The 13,181-nt window shown below is 37.7% G+C and overlaps 1 long non-coding RNA gene across 1 annotated transcript in view; it reads right to left on the reverse strand.

Annotated features, from left to right (window-relative positions):
* The window catches only part of LOC148654577 (uncharacterized), a 157,901-nt gene that overhangs the window by 45,035 nt on the left and 99,685 nt on the right, over nt 1–13,181 (reverse strand). The gene's annotated exons all lie outside the window — the stretch shown is intronic.

The raw sequence follows: 13,181 nt of genomic DNA on the forward strand, positions 1-13,181 counted from the left end.
CCTAGATCCCTAGATTGTGTCAGCTGCTTAAGTCCAAATCTTTCTTAACCAAATTTATTAACTGAACTGCATGTTAGGATTTTAAGTTACTCTCTGGAAAGTTGGAAATCAGTCCTGTTGCCAGTTTTCAGAACTCCCGTGTAAGATTGTTGTTTAATTCACCTGATTCAGTTCAATCAATGAGTCTATACTGTTCATCATTCCTACCCGTTTCTTTAAGTCAACAGCCGATAACCAATTTCCAGTTAAGTTGTTTGGGATTCCATCATTAAGCTGAAATAGAGGTCTATTACATTTGAAATGAACTGCATTAAAGTCGTTATTCCTGAAACAAACACCCAGATTTGTATAGTTAAACAGGAAAAAGCAGATAATTAGTTAAATAGAGAGTTCAAAAACCAGAAGACATTTGATGGACAGTCTGATCCCTTAACCAGGGCAGTAATAAGGATCCTCATGCACAAAATCATGGTAACAGAAAGATAGTACTCAATAGTTCCAAGCATTGCCTAGCACCATGCCCACCCTTTAAGGCAGGGGTGGGGAACGTCAGGCCCGCAGGCCGTATAAGGCCTGCAAAATCATTTGGTCTGGCCCTGCCAAGGCAACCGCAGGCGTAGAGCTGGGTGATAATTCGATAACGATGATTATCGCTATATAATTTTCCTCTATATAATTTTAACAAAAGTTCGATAAATGTTCGATATATATGTTTATGCTTTGCGCGTGATATGCGCATGCACACAAAATACTGCGCGAGTGCGCATGCGTGTTGCAGACCGGGCAGTTAACAGATTTGTTTAATGTTTCTGCTGTTTGGCAAGTGTTTGTTGTGTTCTTAAAATAAAAAGTTGTTTAATTTACCAGTTAACTGTCTGGTTTCTTCAACTTTCACTAAGGAGAAAAAATCTGCCTTTAAACTTGAAAGAAATAATGATTTGACATTTAACTTGATAATTATCGATATCGACTGATTTGAAAATTTTTATTGTGATAATATTTTTGGCCATATCGCCCAGCCCTACGCAGGCGGGACTCGAAATTCAATAAATCTAGGAGCTTTTTTCATAGCAACATAAATTTATATTGAGTGAATCATAATAATAACGTAAATTTTGAGGGACAAGCAAGGAACGTCCATTACGGGATAGACAGGACACATACGAGTACATGAAGGGACAGACATGATAACTCCAATCCAACCTTTATCCACACGTCCACGATCAACAATCCTTGCAAAAACTGAATCTCAGATGAAGATTAAGGAAATTACAGTACACAGAAAAGACCTCAAGAGTCAATGATACGAACGTTGGATAGCAACATCATCAATACCAGCTAACATCACACACCTCACCAAAGCGAAGCAGCTCCAGCCATCACATTAGGGGTAAATTAATTAAATGTTTGACCATATATAGCAGGTTATTTTTAAACTGATAATTTTGTATGGCCCGCGAATTATGTTATAAATATCCAAATGGCCCTTAGCAGAAAAAAGGTTCCCCACCCCTGCTTTAAGGACTAAACAAACATACAGTAGTTACATCTGTATGAAAATGTGCAGGAACAGCCTTTACCACAGATCTAATGAATTAGATAACACCCGCTATAGTTATTTACAAAGATTACAGGGCATTTTGCAGGCTCTAGTGACAGGGTTGCTATAACTGCAACCCCTTCTTAATCTGGCCTGGATGGGTACTTCAAGAACAGGGCTTGGAAAACTTAGCACTTCTTTTTTTCTAGAGCATTTCTTGAAACAAACGTAGGCCCCAACTTATATGAGGTGTCTCAAGGGACCTAGGCACACTAAAAACTCCAGAGGACATGGAGTACGGCACAGGAGTCTTGATTAATAAAGAGCAGTAAAATACACTCTCGGTTTACTACTCTAATCCCAGCCACCAACGAACACTTTGAGGTCCTTTATATACAGTACTTAACACATCTGTGTTAGAAAGTGTCTTCTGAGCCCACACTAATTGCTAAACTAATATTCACCAATTGTGCCTTTTTACAGTGATTAGAGACTTTTACCAGGCCTATTACAGGTCAGCTGTAATCAGTCTTTCCTGACCCTTTGTGCCACACAAATGATTGCAGGAACCGTTCTGAACTGGATTTCACCATTTTTATATTTTCCTGTAACTAATCTACTGCAAGAAGTTATGTTTTGCCATTCAATTAATTGCCCATAGGCTTGTTTCACAAGATAACTGATTACATTGTGAATAAATAGTTTACTGTATTTGTGAAATGAGAAAAGTTTACCAAGAGTGTTAGCGTTTTTGTGTAAGAAAAATTTACATCTGTGTGATAGCCTTTTTTCTCTTCCTTGAGCATCTTAATTCATTTAACATTGACCTGTGTGTTAAAAATACTACAGTGTAGTCAGTGTTAGTCAATGACCAGTGCACACTTTTCATTTAATGTAAACTTTGGCCTGTGGACATTGACAAAACAGAACCTGGCAACCTAATGATTAAATGAATAATAATAATAATTGCTTACACTTATATAGCGCTTTTCTGGACACTCCACTCAAAGCACTTTAAAGGTAATGGGGACTCCCCTCCACCACCACCAATGTGCAGCATCCACCTGGATGATGCGACAGCAGCCATAGTGCTCCAGAACGCTCACCACACATCAGCTATCAGTGGGGAGGAGAGCAGAGTGATTAAGCTAATTCATAGATGGGGATTATTAGGAGGCCATGATTTGTAAGGGCCAATGGGAAATTTGGCCAGGACGCCGGGGTTACACCCCTACTCTTTTCGAGAAACGTCCTGGGATTTTTAATGACCACAGAGTCAGGACCTCAGTTTTACGTCTCATCCGAAGGACGGCGCCTGTTTACAGTATAGTGTCCCCGTCACTATACTAGGGCATAAGAACCCACATGGACCGCAGGGTGAGAGCCCCCTGCTGGTCCCACTAACACCTCTTCCAGCAGCAACCTTAGTTTTTCCCAGGAGGTCTCCCATCCAGGTACTGACCAGGCTCATACCTGCTGAGCTTCTGTGGGTTGCCAGTTGTGAGTTGCAGGGTGATATGGCTGCTGGCCAAATGAAGTTGGAGAGTTCTTTTTTGTTTCAGGATGCAATTTTAAATAACTCTATTTAAATAATAAGAGAATCTGAACTAGATTTTAGAAGTGCTGTGATAAATTGATTAATCTCTTCAGTAAACCACAAACCTAGTTTATGCAATCAAACTACACTCTTTGTGTTGAGAATGCCTGTTGTGGGACAGCTCCTACAGTATATATAGGGGTGCTCTAAGTTTTAGTGGCCTACACCTAGATCTTTCTTGACAGTGCTACATATAACATTCAGCAAGAACTTGTTTAATATTATACTGTATACAAACTGGACACATAATTAAAAGATTTTCCCTCATTTAAAGTAGTATTGTTACCCTTAAAATGATTACCTCAAGGTCTCCTACCCCTGAGCCAATGAATACTTCATGGTAAACCTCAAGGATCAATGACTACTTCAAAGGGGAATCCAATGATTAGCTATAGGGAAAAATTCCAGGAGAGTGGCAGTACTTTCATATTCCCCTTATTTGTTTCACAATTCAAGTACCATATTTAGACATCCCTAATTCTGAGGACATATAGTACCATGTTGTGTATCAATCCAGTGAGATTATCCATGGCAGTTTATTGCATTGAAACCAGCTTGAACTTCCATATTTAAGTAGTGTTAGATGGGTAAAAAACTCATCCTAAAAGAGAGTTTTCAGAAAAGATTTAGAATAAACTTGTCACAAAGATTAGAAACTGCTCAGATTAAACATTTATAGTTATCTATATTAATTTATTTCTGTATCCATGTTCTGATATTTAACTTGGTTACATTATACTGTACATGGTAAATGTGCATTTATTTGAAGAAAACAAGATTATTTCTGTGCAGCAAAGTAAAAATATAAACAGTATGAAATAAACTGTACAGTTTTAGTACTTAGCTTTTCATACCTTGGTTTTTTACTTGTGTTTTCTTAATAACCAGCACTTATATGTTTGATACCTGTTATGCATGTTATTTATAATCTGTTAAACCATAAATAGACCAAATACATTTCCCCTAGGTTGTCTTAAGAATATACAAAAGATTACAAACTGAAGGAGGATATTCAACCTGTCTAGCTCATGTGGTTTCTAGTAGATGAATCTTATCCTGTCACTTCTTGCAGGACGTTAGAGTGACCACTTCAACAGTGTGGCTGGGATTATTTCCACAACCCTTTTGTTCTTAGTCTTAAATGCATATCACACTTAGTTTCCATCTGTGTCTTTGTTACAGTGCAACCTCAATATAACATACCATGTTGTGCTGTGGTTTTAGATAAACCACAGGTATTATCATGCCCCAAAAATTGGATATGTTTTATTTAATTGGTAGTGATGCAAGAGTTTTTAATTTACTGTAAAAATTATCAATTGAAATAGTACATTGAGAGTGTAGGAATCAAAAATAATTTGTAGTCTCAATCATGGAATCTAAATTTAAATTATACAATTTATTGATACAGTAGCAAAGCATGCATAATAAATGAACAAGAGTTACAAAATATATTTGTGAATCAATCTGCTGGGATACAAAAGTTTGATCTCTAACTCAGGGATTACAAAGATAAGAGTTAACATTATCAGAGTTAAAATATCATCTGTAATGTGTTGTCGACCTATCGATAATCAGTCTCATATGGTCAATCACATTTATATTCTCACGTAAAAGTAAATATGCATTTACTATCACGAACTAAACTGTCAAACGTGTTTGGAATAATAGTTCAACTCTTGAGAAAAATAATGTGAAAAAATCAATTTTATACTCAAAGATCCATGGGCCAAAAGTTTCTTCAGTTTGAACTTCCCACTGAAGACAAAGGAAGTTCTCTCTGGTTTCTTCAACCACTTGCTCTGTGCTTGGAGTGTCCCAGTGCAGAAAGAGTGGAGTTTTGCCTAACATTGTTGTTAGTTCCAAGGAAGTTAGCATCATAGTGAACACCGATTTAAAAAAAACTGCTTGGGTCTGGCAGCCAAGTAAGATAAGTGGGAGAAACTCAGTTCATCATGGCTGTAGCTTTTACTGAATTTGCCTGGGTATTCAGAATGTTGAAAAAAGAATCCAACTGCCTTAATTTCTTTGACGGTGAAAATAACAATTGGTTTGTGAAACACGACTTTTTTCATATCAGTAAAGAATTGTGTTCTTTGCTTACTCTCTTAGCCTGGCATGTTGGAAAAGATGATGTGTTCTGACTCGGACTGCTTGCGCTCGGTAAAGTCAGATCACCAATTTAGTTGGAGAAGAGATGCAAGTCAGTGATTGAACCAACAAAATTATTTGGGTATTACTGTTATAAAGGAGGAAATCACAGTTGATTGATTAGGATATTATCAGGTATATTCCTGGTATCCATCTTCCAGGTCCCTCATTGGGTGATCGTCCTTTGGGTGAAGCAGAAGGGCAATAGCAGACTCAGGGGAAACAGGCTGTACCATATACCATTAGGGTGTTTCAGAATGAACATAGCTTTCAACATCCTTGACTGTTATCCAAACCTGGAAGATGTTTCTGGGCCCCTTTCAGCTGCATTTCTATGGCTTGCACCGAGGCCCAAGCTGCTTTGGCAAGGCAACAGTAAGATTATTATAAAACTTTAATAACACTTACTTCTTAGTGCATTAATATGCCTTGCCTCTACAATTGCAATATAGAGGGGAAAGTCTGTAGTTCACTAAGTTTCTTTGTCAAGTGCTTCTTTGAAATCTCCTGTTTGACTGTCCACAGAAGCAGTTTACAATTTTCAACAGCACCCTTTTTGTTGACACAGTAGGAATGGGCAGAAATAAATGTTCTTTTCCACGGGAAACCTTGTACCTGCTCAGCCTCCAATGGGGAGCAGAAATGAAATACCAGATTCTCCTGAAATCATTGTTCATTAGTACAGTATGTGAGTAGAGCTGCAGTTATGACCACCAAAAGAAAAACAAATCTACAGAAAAGAAATTGGGTTTATTCTGTGAGTTTGGAATTCCAATATGAATCTATTCACAGTTGGATCAAAGATACTTTTCCAATGAATAAAAAAATATATTACAGCTTACAGCATTCTTTTTATTCCAGCATATATATATCAATAGAATCAATCAAATGTATTGCACTATATATATATTTGCATGTACTGTACTAAGTGTACTCATAAAAAAGAGAGGCTCCAAAATCAAGTTAAGCTTTAGTTTCACTTATAATTCAGGTTTTACAGTTGTCCCCTGAAATTTGCTTACAGCTTTTCAAGCTTACACTGCACTACACTGTATAAGGTCTCTTCATAGTTCTCTCTGTTCTAAAAAGATCCATTTTTTTTAATTTGTTGGAATAAGACATTCTCTTAAGCCATAGTGTGTACCGGGTTGCTCTGTTTTGGAAAGATTCCAGAGCAATACTAGATTTAGTATTTTTGAAATTTGATTTGATTCAGTTGTCTTTCCTTCCTCAGAGATTATCAATGATTTGTTCAGCTTCCCTTTACCATTCTGCAGACGTATTGCTATCTAGCTGGAAGCTGGAGGGTCAATTCATGGACACTTCCAGCATCAGTCATACCTGCAGGCTAACAGCAAATGAGTCTTTTTATCAAAAAATATATTTGCTGTTTTTCACAGGTTTTCTTGTCAACCTCTTCTGCCTCCTTTTTACTCCAGGTTTAACTTAAATCCAGTTTTATTTTTTATTGTGTGATATTGTTGCTCACTAATGCCTTTTATTGTAGACATTTCTCAGGGCTTTTCTTTTCTGTAGTGTATTGTTATGCAGTGCTTGCCAACAGTAGCACTAATTACAGAAATCATTTTTTTTAAAATGTAAATTTGGTGATCCCAAAATGAAATGATATTCACTTCTGGTTCTGAAGGGCCATTGTGTCTTCTAGTTTTCATTTCACCCTGGACTCTGGGTGACCCCTGACCAATGGTCACTCTTCTCATGTCTTCACTCTTTGAGCCTTGTTAGTTACCTACAGTATAAAACCTTTCAGTATGCAGCCTCCCATGGACAGGAGTGAGTATCAGTGCTAATAAACAGCTTTGTCAATGAAAAGACATACAGTATGATTGGATTGGTGGTCTTCATGAAAGCACAAATCACAGCAGTACTCCACTACTTGACCTTCTAACTCATAGCTGTCCCATGTGATAAATGGACATGTGTATGACAGGGATACCACATGGAGCATGCACCATAACATCAAAATGTTGCAATACAGTAATGAATGAAATAGTAATTATATGTATTAGCTAGCTATATATCTGAGTGCTATTTATTTTCAAGTCTCCAGTCCCTTGGTCCTTTGTGACAAGGTGTTTTGTATGAAGTATGTTTTGCAAACTCCCAGTGCTGAGATAGAACAGTACTGCACCAGGGTTATGTCCCTGAATATGTGTAATCTGTAATACAAGCATGTAGGAAAACCATTACACTAATCTGATGATTCACACATCCTTCAGAGACCCATTAATAGATATTTTGTATGAGAACAAGAAGGTAGTTTTAGTTTCGGTGAGCTGACAACACCAGAGAGATTAGACTTTTCTTCTTATTATGTTTTTTCTTTTTTGATCCATTAAAGTACTAACATTTCCAAAACTTTAATTTACTTTTATTTTGCACCTAATTTTGTCTGTCTCTACTAATACATTTTTAATATGTAACATATATTAATGTTTGTGATATAATAAATCAATTTCAAATGGATTAATACTGTATTTGTTTCTCGTTTCCTCCAGGCTTGCTTCTCTGAAAGGTTGAAATCATGCTTTAAAGTTGGCCTGTCAGCTCATGAAATACACACTAGATCAAAACTGCTCACATTATGAACCAGTGGTTCCGATGCATCTGTCAACCTTTTTCTTTGTTATTTAAAAAGATCAGATGAATCAGTGCAATCAGCTGGTCACAACTGACAAACCAAAATAATTGAATTATTGTAGATACTGATCACAAAGACATATTATGATGTTAAAAATGACTAAAGGTGAGTAGAAATTAAATCAGGCTGGGATTAAATTGGTACTACGAGTGGGTGCATAGAATTTTTTTAGAATATTTTTAGCAGGAACTTCAAAACAGACTGGAAATGGTTGTCATCAAGATGACAGGAGTGCAACAAACTTCAGAACTTGCTTTGTATTCATGATGCTATCACAGCGACCACAAAGCACAAGGCAGGGTGCTTCCTGGACAGCAGTCCACCGCAGGGCACACATAGACACAAACCATACCAGCTTCATACCAGACTCATACCAGGGTTTATATTCCAATATGTCTTTGGACTGTGAGAGGAAACTAGACCACCCGCTAAATCCCATGAGAACATGGGGAGAACATACAAACTTCACAGAGATAGTGCCCCAGAGTTAAACTCAGGGTCCCAGAGCTGCAAGGCAGCAATACTAATCACCTTGCCGCTGTGCCACCCTTTAATCTTTCCACTTCTCCATGGAGGAGAGAGACAAGAAGGATCTTCCTGTCTTTGTCTTTTCACAGCAAAGGTGCCGCCTTGTAGCTGGATCTTCAGTCTCGGGAGTGAAAAAAGGCTGGATCTGATGAGGACCGGAATCAGAGACCACCCAGGAAAACCGGGTTGGTGCTGGTGAACCAGTAGGTGGCACTCTTCCCTCTGGATCAGAATTTCTAGCCCCCCAGTATAGTGATCAGGAATAGTGTACTGTAGGATAAAGTTTCTCAACCTGATTTGTAGCAGGGACCAGCTCCCCAAGGTCCTCCTCATTTCAGGATCACTGAGTTTAAAACCAAAATAATGAAAGTCAAAATATTGAATTTGACTATACCTCTGTGGCTCTGACTTTAAAGTCTTGACAGGGACCAGTCAGCTTTGCTCTTGTGGGTCAAGACATATGACTGTAGGAGATGTCATCCTCCGGATGAGATTTTAAACCTTTACATTCCAGGTTAAGACTTCTCCCCCTTTCCCAGACCTGTTTTTTCCTTTCATATTTGCTTTATGTCTTACAGCAAAGCACAATGGATTTCTGTCATTCCCTTTTCTGTACCAATTCAGTTTGTGTTCTCAGGCATTGTACCCACAGTGGCTTCAGCCTTATAAATCCTATAGATTCAACACTTATCTGTTACCTCCTCTGTCTCTGGTATCCTGTCTGTCAAACGTTCAGCCCTAGATTCCAAATATCATCTCCTTGTGGGATAAAATGACCTATCAATCATTTTGTCAGACAAAGATCCTAGCTTGTTAGCCCCCACTGCTTGATGTATGCAACTTGGCCTTAATATCTACACGCCAGGAGTGCAGAATTGGCAGAGGATTTTATCTTATAGAACAGACTCTGTAAGGCAGCATTCTTTCTGTTGTCTTTCCTGGCGATGTATTAGTATGTAAGATATTCTCACCTCTACATTTGCTCATGTCCTCGCATCTGTGTCATGAGCCCCATTCCCTCTAGGCACGTGTTTTCTGTAATTAACAAATCAGCTGCTACAGTATATTTACAGTATAGGAACAAGTAATAGGTTTATTCCATGCTGAAAAAAAGAAGAAAGAAAACACAACATTTCGGCTGTGGAGCCTTCTTCAGGTGTAAGAAAGACAAGGCAGTAAGCAAAGGTAATGTAGTGGGAGAACAAAGGCTGGGAGAGGGGAGGAGTGAGAGGCGGGAGAAGGGGACAGAAAGAGAGGCCGATCAAGAGGTGTGAAGACAGAATAGGTGTAGAGAGGTGTGAAATGAAACTTCCAATGAATGGAGAAAATTTAGAAGAAAAGTAGTCTGTCGTTAAGAGAAGGGGGAATCCTAGCTGCAGGATCATTTTGGTTTCTGTAGTCTTTCTGATGTATGAGTTCTGAAAACCGTCTTTGAGAACACAGACGGAGAGATTAGAGTGGTCATGGCTGTCAGAGGTGAAACGAGAAACCATGGGCTTGGAGAGATCTTTAATCTTCACAGCCCTGACGTGTTCTCTGAAGCGGTCTTCGAGTCTCCTTCCTGTTTCTCTAATGTAGATGGCTGGGCATTTGCTGAAAGAGATACAGTAAATAAGGTTGCTGGAAATTTATATTTACAGTATAGTTCTTTGGCTTGGAACCTTTACGCCTTCGTATTGCAGGAGCTTCACACTCCTTCCCACTGACCACAGCCTTTCTATTGCTACTACTCTGATGCTCTTGGTTTGACCTCTGCATCAACAACAACTGGCATTCTACCTGGCATTGTTCCTGCTAGCTCTCAGCATGACATAAAATCAGCCGTACCAAATAATGCAGAGTCAGCGCTGCACAATATCAATGCAATACAGCACCTCATCAAAGGTCCTGCAGTGCAAAATCAATGCAAGGTCTCTTTAGCACTTATCACAACACAGTCATAAAAACAATCAAGTCAAGACAAGATCAGAACCACTTCAAGCAACCTTTGTCAGTATAATATCATTTTACAATAATATCACTGTAAACATACTGTAGCACATCACGAATGCAGTGCCACATCAATACATCAATACAGTAAAGCATCTATTTAGTGCCAATAACATGAATCTTGCATCAATACAACGAAACATTAATGCAACACTTCTTTAACATACTTCAACAGACTGTACGTGGAACAGCACCTCAAAACAAATCAATGCGTAATGCTAATAGATAATTATTTAGCAATGCATCATTATAGTGTTTTATTAAAGTACAAGTGTAACATGTATTAAATAATTTATGCTATTAAGTGGTATACACAGTATCAACTTCACAGCATCTGACAAAGGAAATCTATGCATCAAACAATGACCTTCCAGGGCTTTCACTCCATGTGCCTTGTTCGTGATCCATCTACACTCCCTGCTGTTATCCAGCCAGCTAAAACCATGACTTCATGGTCATCTGGCTGGCCCGCACACCACTCATTCCTGCTTCTCCTGGCAGCTATTCAACAGACCACTTGTTTTAATTCAGGTGGCCATTTGGCTCACATACAGGACATTTTTTTAGTAATCCTTCCTCATCCAGTGGATCACCACTATCGATGTTCAGCTGTAGGTATTTTTCTTTTCTTTTCTTCCTTGAGTTCACCTGGCAGACGGCCACAGATTCTTCCCTTCATTTGTGTGTCTTGTTTGTGACAAAACCATCAAGGCCAATTAAACAATTAACCAAATTATTATCTAAATTAGACATATATAGGATTTTTTTTAAGCTAGTTTAGTTAATGACGTGTAATATTCACTTCATTAAAAATACAGTTTCATATTCTGTAAATCATCTCAGTGCCCGACTAGAAATATCGCAATCATGCAGCTAATTAAATAATTAATTGAGAAACCAAAAGACACTATACCCTCTAGGTCCTAGGTGACCCCTGATAGAGGCCTCCTAAGAACATCTGTAACAGTATTTTCAACCCCAATTGCAAAGAAAACATGGTTATGACACCAGGATTGCATTTCTAATCTATTATATCCAGAATAATGCTGGGTCTTTACTCCTACTGCTCTTCCATTGAGAAATGGAAGAAACACAAGAGAAACGTTAACAGCGGGATGACCTCCATCTTGGAGTCGAGTCGCACTGTTTCTTGGTATTCTTAGTTATAATAAAAAAATCAGTTATTCAATCTGGTGATCTACAGTACGTCATTCACATTTTTAATGAAAAGCCAAATTTTAAGTCTATTCATCCCCTTAAAAATAATGATGAACTACATAAAAGGAAAAGAAAAGTAAGTAAAAGTTCTGGTTCTGATTTATAAAAAATGCTTAAAGGTAGGTTTTGTACTTTTGTACTTTGTCTGATTATTATTTATTCAGAGCTGACTGTTCTATAAATCTTCCTCTAACTCCTTTCTTCACCAAGAGCAAACATTGTTTTACAATGAGTTATTACCCTTCCTGGAAAGCAATTACCTGTATCCCAGCACATTCTTACGTCGCTGCATCCTAACTGTTAGAACAGGCTAGTATCCCATCATGAACACTCAGAGGATTGTAAAAATTACATCAATCCATTTATACTGTCTTCCATTTGTCCGTCAATTTCCCCTTGAACATACAAACAGTATATTATTCCAAATAAAGTGCATTTTTGTACATACTCAGAGTGAATTACTAGCCCATTTCTGTGATAGACTCTGCAACTATCAACAATAAATTCAAACAAGGAATTTAAAACTACATTCCATAAATACTAAATACTAAATACTAAAGAACTATGTAGCCATTTGCATTTCTAATCAACTAAACTCAATTTTCAAGCAAATTAAGTTACAGGCTGTCAGAATCTGTATAAAATGCTACTTTTTTCCTTTCATCTGGAATAATCAAAGATGGGAGAGTACCAATTTAGTTTTGGGGCTTCAAATTCCTTTTTTAAAGTAACTTTTAACGTGTTTTCTAAAGGGTTTCTCACAGTCTGCCATATAGCTGTTGCCATTGTTGCTGCTTGTCACATTAATATAATTCAGCAATATATTTTCTCGTAAGTCCTCAGTGCGTTTACAGTAGCAGTACAGAGACAGGTTTATTCCTTTAACTATAAAAAATGCAGCGTGGGTAATCATTTTTCTTAGCAAGCTAATTAAGACATTGTTGCCTGAAATAGGGAAGCAGGCTACATTGTTGACTAGTACATGAAACAGTGTTTTGAGCATTTTTCACCTGATGATCAGAGTACTATTATGAAAACTGACACTTAAGAGCACGTCAACACATTAGCATAGTTATGGCTAGCTCACATTGACAGAGAGTGAAATTTTCAGTAATTGTTAAACAGCAATCCTTCATTAAAACCTAAGATAGATTAACAATAAACAAGAGTTGTCAAGTAGGAAATGAAACCCACTAATAATTAATTTAGGTGTTTATTAAGACTCAACAGGTTATTTGTATACTTAATGAATACTTCTGTCATGTTATACATTCATCTTTAGCTGCTTGTGAACTATTACTTTTTAAAGCAATTTCTCACAGGTATATGAGGTTACCAACACGGAAAATGAATTGAGAAGGTAAAAAATCAGATCACCACTGCTTCATGATGTGACCAAAAACTTAGCCTGCATACGGTGTAGGATAACTTCATTACCTTAACTGAGAATGAGTTTTCAGCGTGAGGGAAATTATACTGTTTAGCTGCTAGACCCA

This window comes from Lepisosteus platostomus, chromosome 9 (genome assembly GCF_059453375.1).
Source record: "Lepisosteus platostomus isolate fLepPlt1 chromosome 9, fLepPlt1.hap1, whole genome shotgun sequence".
In the NCBI taxonomy this organism is placed as follows: domain Eukaryota; kingdom Metazoa; phylum Chordata; class Actinopteri; order Semionotiformes; family Lepisosteidae; genus Lepisosteus; species Lepisosteus platostomus.